Source organism: Rhincodon typus, unplaced genomic scaffold (assembly GCF_021869965.1).
Source record: "Rhincodon typus isolate 14 unplaced genomic scaffold, sRhiTyp1.1 hic_rhity00001666, whole genome shotgun sequence".
In the NCBI taxonomy this organism is placed as follows: Eukaryota; Metazoa; Chordata; class Chondrichthyes; order Orectolobiformes; family Rhincodontidae; genus Rhincodon; species Rhincodon typus.
This window is the reverse complement of record NW_025967304.1, coordinates 13,285-22,690: the sequence shown is the minus strand read 5'-3', so window position 1 is coordinate 22,690 and position 9,406 is coordinate 13,285. Positions and strand designations below refer to the sequence as shown.

Genomic DNA, 9,406 nt, shown 5'->3' with positions numbered 1-9,406 from the left:
TGGTATGTCCAAACAGTCTTGTCCAATTTCCTCGTTGGAAAGCATTTTGAGAATAGGCCTCAAATTTTATATGAAGTGTTCAGAGGTAGTTCACTGGGCAGAAGGCCCCTCCAAACCTTTGAACAAAAACTAACAAACTAATGGGGGAAGGAGTCAATCATTGGAAGTGGAGGGATCTGTAACATAGACAGGCAGAAACTAGGGAACAACAACTTAATGGACCCAGCAGGAGTATTTCTACTCCATCACAAGCACCTTAAAATTGCACTAGGATCCTATGTATAGCATATTATATAAACACTCCCTCACAAAATAGGTGGGTTGTTGGTTTGTGTTGGTGAAGGACAGTAAAGCTGATCCGGACTTGAAACAGGGCAGTCAGTGGTGTTCCATGACTTTCAGACTCCTCCTGGTCTCTTATTAGCAGGTACAACCTCTTACAAACACCCCCAAAAGTTTTTATCTTACGACCTTGTCACAAAATGTCACAGCCCTGTATACTGATAATCAAAGAGTGTGAAATGTGAGTAATTGTTTATTTTCCAGGAATTCCAGTCTTTTAAATTCCATTCCTTTTAAATCTAACAGCTATCTTCTTCTCATGGTTTACGTTAATCGTGATGGAGAAGTTAACAGATGGCCCAATATTCCCGTATTTCACATATTATTATAATGCAGTATTATAATATCAGCAGCCAACAGATGAAGAAATTTTTGCATGGAAACTTGTTCTTAATTGAAATTCCTCTGCAGACTTTGCCTTTTAACTTTAATTCAAAAATGAACCCAGGCCCAGGGAAGCCGGGGAAGGGAAGAATTGTCTAATGAGGAGATTTATTTTAACTCATTAACCGGAACGTATCACCATGATGTCACTTGTTATAGCCCACATCCGCTATGCACAGCTGCTATCTGGTGTCTCCCCAGATCCAAACATTGCTGTGGGAATGATGCCAAATGGCATGTCTATACATTGAGTGAGATAAACAGCAAGCTCCTAAGGGGGGGCAATGACCCATATATCAATGTGTATAGGTGTTGTGACTTAAATCCATGTTCTGCAGCTACGTCAAAGCTCCCTTTTTTCTGTATTTTAAAGACTTCATGCCTACAGCTAAGAAAAATAAATACTCCATTTTGCACAGAAGGCATATTCAGGTATTTAATTATGGCATACAAACTATACTCTGGTTGAGAAATGTGTGAGGGAACAAAATCACATTTCTCTCATCAGTATTTTTCTTGACAGTACAGAAACAATGAACACTTCTTCAAGAGCAACTCATCTCAAAAGCAGTATAAATAATTTCTTTGAATAAAGATTTTTCAAATTTGTTCAAAACATTGATGATTTAAAGTGTTAAAACTTTGTATGGATTATAAAACATCACTGGATGCCACTGATTTTGAGAATACACGGCTGAAGACTTTAATTGTAAACATTGTTCTTGAGCTTGAATCATCTACTTTTCATATTGCATGGATTGCAACACATTCACAGACAAGGGACGTGGTGTAGTGGTATTGTCACTGGACTAGTAATCCAGAACTATAGGCCAACTGCAGATAAGGAGGGCCAAATAGCCTCCTTCTGCAATGCAGCATTTCTGTAATTTCACAGCTTGTTTGAGGAAAAGGTCCCCCTGGGTGACACTGAGGAGCATAGGTTCAAATCTGACTGTGGCAGATGGTGAAAATTTGAATTCAAGAAAACCTGGAATTTGGGAAGGGGAAGGGGGAAAGCTGGCAATGTAACCACTGCTAATTGTCTTTAAAACCCTTCACGTTCACTAATGCTCTTTAGGGAGTGAATCCTCCAACCTCACCTATTCTGCCTCACACGTGACTCCAGACTCCATTGCAATTTGGATTATACTTAACTGCCTTCTGAAATGGCTGGGATGGGTAACTAATGTCAGCCTGTGAATCAAGAACCAAGATTTTAAAAAAGGTAGTTGGTTTGCTTGATGATGTTTTAATGTTCAAGGTACTTAAGGGAACAGACAAACTGAACCTTGGCAACATGTTCATGTTGTTACAAGCTGTAGAATTAGGGGACAAATCTCAAGCTTAGAAAGGGACTGAGACACAGACCGTTAAGATTGCATGCTTTGTAAAGAAGAGAGCTGTGGCTGTGAAATAGAATACCAAGGGAGGCAGAGACAACAGATAGTGTTGGGAATTTTAAAAGGAGATATTCTTAGGTACAGAAATTAAACAGTATTGTACATTCTTTTCTCATCTAGTGCTTTATGATGTTTCAATGATTTCCAACAGCATTTTAAACTCTCCATGTGAATATTTTCAAAAACTGAATGCACAATTTATGGGGAAAATAATGAAGAAGGATAATATGGTCTCACGTGCAAGACAGTATATGTGAAATAACTAGGAATGGTACACCCTCAGTATGGAAACTGAGTTGGAAGATGGCAAATCAGGAACAACCAGATTTCTTCTTTCATGTGAAGCATCTCTTTTTTTTCACAGCACCAGGGACTCAAGCTCGATTCCAGCCTTGTGCATCTGTCTGTGTGGAGTTTGCACATTTTCCCAAAGAGTGCATAGGTTTCTATCAGGTGCTCCACTTCCCTCTCATAGTCCAAACATGTGCAGATTAGGTGGATTGGCCATGTTAAATTTTCCCATAATGTCCAGAGATGTGCGAGCTAGGTGGATCATCCATGTAACGTGCGGGGTTACAGGGATAGGGTGGGGGCCTGGGACTGGGTGGGATGCTTTTTAGAGGGTCGGTGCAGACTCAATAGGCCAAATGGCCTCTTTCCTCACTGTTGGGATTCTATGAATAACTCTGTGATTGTGCAAAATGCCTCAGGACTTGATGCTGTCCTCATATCTGGGACACTCCACACTCCTAGACAAATACACACAAAAATAAAAATGCTTTGTTGGGTTGATCATTCTTTCTCACCTCTTTCTTGCTCACAATCTTTCCTGTCTCTCGATATGAACAATGCCACTATGGTCTGTGCACCTCTGACATATCTCAGACAAACTTCTGAAGCTCCAAATATGTCATCCCTTGTGAGTAACTATTTCTGTCTCTTTCTCCTAAAATCAAGTTTCTCAAAAACCAACTCCTACTCTAGATTATTCACCCCAGGGCCTCCTAAGTGTAGAACAGAATAGAAATATGTAACATTCCTTATCTCTCTTCTACCTACATGCTTTCAAAGCCCAAGCTTTGCATTACCTACCCAGAACTTCTCGATTTATCTTAATGTTACTCTTACCTCTTACTGTCATGGTGGTTTCAATCATTCTTCACACTTCCTTCAAACCAACAGCTTTAATGCACAAAACAGATGGGGAAATTAAGTACTCAAGAAACTAAATTCCCAATGGACAAGAGATGAGGAGAAAATGAATTGAGTACAGCAATTCTTATGCACAAAAGACAAAGAGATGATGAATTTACAACAGAAAGAAAATAAATTGGGGGGTGCTCCAACTTTAGTACACAATAGGTAAGTGAATAGTGAAAATACAGTAACGATAAATAAAACAGGCAAAGATAGCTAACATGGGGTGAAACCTTGTTTTTGCAGAGAAAATAATAGAAAAATTATGAATTGGACATATTACAGTTCTAATGCAATGAATCATAAAGAAACATTGTTGCAAAACAAATGCCAGCCAAGGCTGCAGTATGATTTGCCCAATAAATATGTAGAAAGAGATGTCTTGCTGTTAAAATTATTTAATGCTAATGATACTCACTATAGAGATATGCAGAACAACAGAAATTGTTAGGCGTGCATTATTTATTTTACTTTCACACTGCCTATGCTTCTTGTAAATCACAGAATCAGTGTCTAGGACAAAGGGCAGAGGTCAGTCATGTGAACACAGAAGTGCCTACATTTCTGAAAATGACCTCCACTGTGCAAACTTAAATAATCACATAATGGACCAGGCAGTCAGGTAGGCCCATAGATCAAGTAAACATAAATTACAGGGTTACTGTGAGGTGCTGGAGCTTCAAAATCCCAAAAGGCATAATGAGTGTTTCAATGTAAACCCCATCATATTCAACTGACAAAATTAATGTCTACTTTTTTTGTAAATCATTATCTCCAGAACAGTATAAAATTTACACTTTCAACATGTCTGTAGAGGGCATTCAGTGGATAAATATTGAATATAAGTTACACGACAAAGCCTCAGGTCATAAAAACTAGGCCACAAGATACTTCATACCAAATCACCTCCTCTAGCTCTACACTTCTCTTCACTTCATGGGCTCATTCAATTTCTATCCTCTTGAGCATTTCCAGTTTTTATCGCTTCACTACTGATGGCCCGGCCTTCTAGTGCCAAGACCCTAAGACCTTGGAATTTGCTCCCTAAACCTCTCAGCCTCTCTTTCCTCCTTTAGTACCTTACTTTAAATGTACCTCCTTCATCAAATTTTTGATCATGTGTACTTATGCCTTGATGTGGCTCAGTGTTACATTTTGGTTAGCAATGCTCCTCTGAAGCACCATGGGCATTTTTTTGCTGTAAAAGGTGCTACACAAATGCAAGCAATTGTTGATGGCAATATGTTTGAACCATAAGTCATCTGCACTTTTTAAAGGGCTTTCCAATAATAAACAATATTAAAACTAACAATTTTAACTATGTTTATGTAGTGGTCATTCCTCTCTGAACTTCAGAAATAATTTTCACCTTTCACTTCTTGCTGACATTAACCTGTTCTGGCGTATTGTCTCACAAATATTGATTGTCCTCCAACACTTTAGTAAAGCGGCTACTCTTCAAGTGTGTCTCACTCTGTGCTCACACGCATCCAGAAATTTGCATTGTAGTTTCCTGCACTGCTATTCAACAAACACCTGAGTGCTTCCTGGTCCTTCTGACTCAGCTCCATATTCAAGTGGGACCTTTTCTCAATAAAGCTATGAAATCACAGAATCCCAGGAATGATACATTGCAGAAAGAGGCCATTTGGCCCTTCTTATCTGTACTTAACGCCTGAGCATTTTAACTTAGAGCCAATCCCCAATAAACTTGAACAGGGTTTCTAATTAAATAATCATCTGATGACCTCTTGAATGACCCTGCCTCCATCATACTTCCAGGTAGTGCATTCCAGTCCCTAACTACTTGCAGTGTGAAAAAGTTTCCTCTCACCTCGCATTTGAAATAATAGGGTGGGAATTACCATATCCTAAAAACACATTTTTCAGTTTGAGTACACCCTTGTTCTAGTCCCTCTGAAATAAGGTTTGCCCAAGTTCCTAGCTTAATACAGTTAAGAAGCAAAACAATCCAGTGCATTTGACAATAGGTGGCTAGCAGCAGAATCAGTAGAATGCCTCCCACATTTGAGACCTGAAGGCTGCTTGAAATTCAGGCTAGTCTGCAACTGCTGAAAGAGAGTCATTAGTTTGCCACCGAGTTACTGGACCATTAGATGAAGGGCTACGCTGCAGGGTGGAACTCAACACGTCTCAATACACCCCTACAAGAGCACCTGCTGTCAACCAATCATGCAACACCAAGTGACCGCAGAGATGTCCCTATCTGAGATCATGCTACCCTCCTCCCAAAGACAGCTCTGTAGAATGTATCATGTGGAGCAGACAATGGATCACAAATGTGCCTTATTTAATACATTTGGAAATTATACAACAGAATCGTGTTAACCTGTGAAGCAATTGTATTGCCAGCAAGGTTTAAGAGGTTAATATCTTTTAAGCCACATGCTAAATGAAGTCTATGAAGAGTATGGTAAGTGCATATGTACTTTTGTGTGAGTTCTTAATTAAGTTACTAAAGCAGAAAGGTCACTTGCCCCACACAGTAATTCCACAGCTTTTGCTGTCATCTTGTCAGCCTGCTCCATGTATTACTTTAATTAGGAGGAAAGATACAGCCGACCCATTTCCCTTAACATCAGGACTTTACCTTAAATGTCACACTTTCCAGGATTTCTATTCTACAGCCCTTTACTAATGGAGCTGCACCCTTTGCTCAACGACTCTGACACATTACTAATGTACATGCTCAAAAGCCATTAGAAGAAAAATAGGAGAAAAGGAAAGGGTTTGTACCTCTTAATTAGGCACTACAGGAAAGTATTTCAAGCTCTGACCCATCACACAAGACAAGCCATTCTAAACTGCAGTTTTAAATACTGTCGCTGTGGAAACCATACCATAGTACTTTACCTATATTAACGAGATTGCACTAAATAAGTGCAATTTCATGCAGTTAAGTTTGTGCACAAGAACAGTTCTGCTGCATTTTAAATTGTGGGTACCGGTTTGTGAATATATTACCTTAGTCTCACACTGGAACAGATTGACTTGTTCCAATGCAGCCACCACAGACCATTTGAACGGCTGGCGAGAAGGAATATTGCAATCATTACTGAGCTGGGTTCTAGCCGGACAGAAGCAGGTTAACATGTCTAGTTCAGTGGGGCTAGCAGATTTCTCAACTCAAACCACTTCAAGCAATCAAATTCAGGAAGAAAACAACCCCGCGTGCAATAGGGAGAATTTAACAACGCATTTCTTCGTTAACACAGTCAACCCTTGCTGACCTACATGAAGAGATTTGTTCAAAGCCTGTGTCACAACTGAAATGTAGAATGCACTTTGTAGCAATAAAATCCAACTGTAATCCAAATAAGTTAATATTCAGATTTTTGGAGGGAAAACTGGCACTCTTTCGGATGCATATATGTGTTCCGTACAGTTTAAACTAATGCACAAATCAGGTCCTGACAACCTCGCTATAAGGGGAAAGGCAAGACATCCTAAATTAAGGTTCCAAACCACATTGTTTGCATCAATATCTGGTCTTTACCGTCTGTTTGCAAAATATTAATCGATCAGCTTTTTCTTTTTAAGGGATGGGGGATGGGGGATGGGGGGGGGGCTGGTTAAGTGATCACCTAACCCTTGATCACAGCAGGCTGTAAAGTAGGTATTTGAGGTAGCAGCGGGGACATATTGCAAGCAGGAGCGCCGTAAGTTAAGCAGCTATGCATTTCATCAGTACACAACTGTTACCGTTTTGAGAATGGCAATAAACACAAACACACACATACACAATTAGTCCTCGTCAACCAGGCATTCGGGCAAACAAAAAGGCTTTTAAAGATAGCTATCGCAGAGATATTGTGACCCAGCATACGAAACCATTCATCGTTGTCAGCTGGGGATTTGCTTTATTTTTCAAACCCTTTCTCCCCTCTCTAATTCCTCCCTATAAAGTGTTCGCCCCTATTGTGAACACAGCCTTTGGGGTTCATCCGCCACTTCCAAACCCGCTCTTACAAAACCGATACAACTGACCGAGCGCAATATTATTGGTGCCAGATTTTGCATCCATTTCAAAGACTTATCTGAACAGGAAAACCTCCTCGCAACTCAGCGCATTGACTTAACGTGGATATTTTGTTTAGAGAAAAAACATAAACAAAAGCCCTACTCAAAAGTGAGACTGAGATAACGAACTGAAATTAATCTTACCTGTGAAGAAGTACGTTGAGGATTTTAATCCGAACATGTTCCTGTTTAACACATCTCTGTCATGGTGAAGAGAAAAATAACCCTGAGGGAGATTTTTTAAATTAATTGCGGGTGGTGGTTGGGGGGGGGACAAACTTGATAATTCTACGAATAAAGCATTCGTGAGATCTCTTTGCAAGCGAGCGACTGCCTATCTCGCAAGGTACACACAGCAATGAGCAGAGAAAAGCCTTCTGCTGCCCTCTGAAGTCAGCTGGAGGTCCCCAATATATACACACACACACACACACACACACACAGAGGCAGATAGACATGGAACACACACAAACAAGGAAGGAACAGAATGATGCGAGTAGCCAAATGTAGACTCACTAAAGAGGACTCCCCCTTCTCCCACTCCTCGCTGTTTGAATGAGTGGATGGTAATGGTCAAAGACTGAGGGGAGGGAGAGAGGGAGGGGGAGCTTTCAAACTCTGGGAGACATCAAACTACCACGCATAAAAAAAGGAGCCCCTGCTGGGCTAAGGTCCTAGAGGGAAAACAAATACATAATGAACCCGCTCTTTCTGCACAAGATTCCTCCCGAACTAGCTGCAGGTCAAACTCTTAAAACAGTAAGGGAGCTGGGCTGCAGCCGAGACTGTATTTTGTCACCACTCTCTGCTTTCCTCCTCCCCCCACCCCCCAAACACAAACACACACACACACGCCAAACCTGACTCAGTGAGATGTGCGGCTGATAGACACCCACATAGCACCAGGCAATGTATCAATATCCTGCTGTTCCCCCAGCCTGGCTAGTCTTTGCCTTGTTGATACTGGGACGGCTTGCTCACCCCCACCTCAGCCACTTCCTCACAAAGTGTGTGTCTGCGGGACCAGGGGAGGCACACACGCAGTTAATCCAACTCTCCTCCCCACCCCCCCAGCCTCTTTCAGCTCTTCCAGCCTCACTGCCCTCGCCACTTCACGCATTCCCCGTTCCCCACACAACTGTACTTTCCACCTCCTCTGTGCTGAATCCAACACGCCCAGGAGTGATTCAGGGAAACGACCTGAGGATCTAACCATGTTTCTTTTTCCACACAACACAAAAAAAGGAGGGAACGTGCAATCCCACCTCTCACCGCACACGCACACACTTTCCTTTCTCTCGCCTCCAGAATTTGAGGCTTCACTCAAGAGGTCAGGAAACAACCAGCTTGCAGCGGCCCTGAACCGCTGACCCTGTGCAAGTAGAACTCTGAGAGAGCAGGTAATGAACTGATCCCTTTGGAGGCCCCGGGAGACACCAAGTCCTGTACAATCAAAGCTCTGTTTGATTTACAGCAGGGGAGTTAGCAGACTCCTAGGAAACCGTGAAGGAAACACTGGGCAGATGTCCAGGACTGTAATAACCCTCGGATGCACTCTTCCCCTCGAATCCTGTAGTTAAGAAGTCTCCGAGTTAGAAAAACAGTGGCAACTGATGCGTGACATCCCCCTCAAATGTCATATTGCATTACTTCATCCGCAATCTTGACTAAAGCTCTGTGTTTAAGAACTTTCTTAAGCGTTTGCTTTCTCCTGCAGGTATTCGTGAATGAACTTAGTATGCCTAGCAGTACTTTAAATCTAGTTACACAAGGCTTCTAAATCTGTTTTGATTTAAAACGACAAAAATATCCAAGAGGTTAACTCAGACGTCCTTCGTATACTGTTGAGCGCATGAAAACGTTCGTTTGTTATGAATTCAAGCCAATGCAGTACTGCATGGATTCCAATTAGTTCAAATATTTTTAATATAGATTAAATATGAAGACCCACACCTCACCATTTTTAACACTGCACTGTACGTACCCTGTGTATTTTGTGATTCCTATCAGTAATACAACCGGAACTTTTTTTAAAATAAAAT

General features: G+C 41.3%; 1 long non-coding RNA gene across 1 annotated transcript; it reads right to left on the bottom strand.

The window, feature by feature from the left end:
* Positions 1 to 3,254: 3,254 nt before the first annotated feature.
* Positions 3,255 to 8,499, bottom strand: LOC125481311. The gene is made up of 3 exons (XR_007261283.1): positions 8,225 to 8,499; positions 7,509 to 7,590; positions 3,255 to 3,308 (listed from the first exon to the last, which is right to left on the bottom strand). It is a non-coding gene; the product is annotated as an uncharacterized LOC125481311 (long non-coding RNA).
* Positions 8,500 to 9,406: the final 907 nt, after the last annotated feature.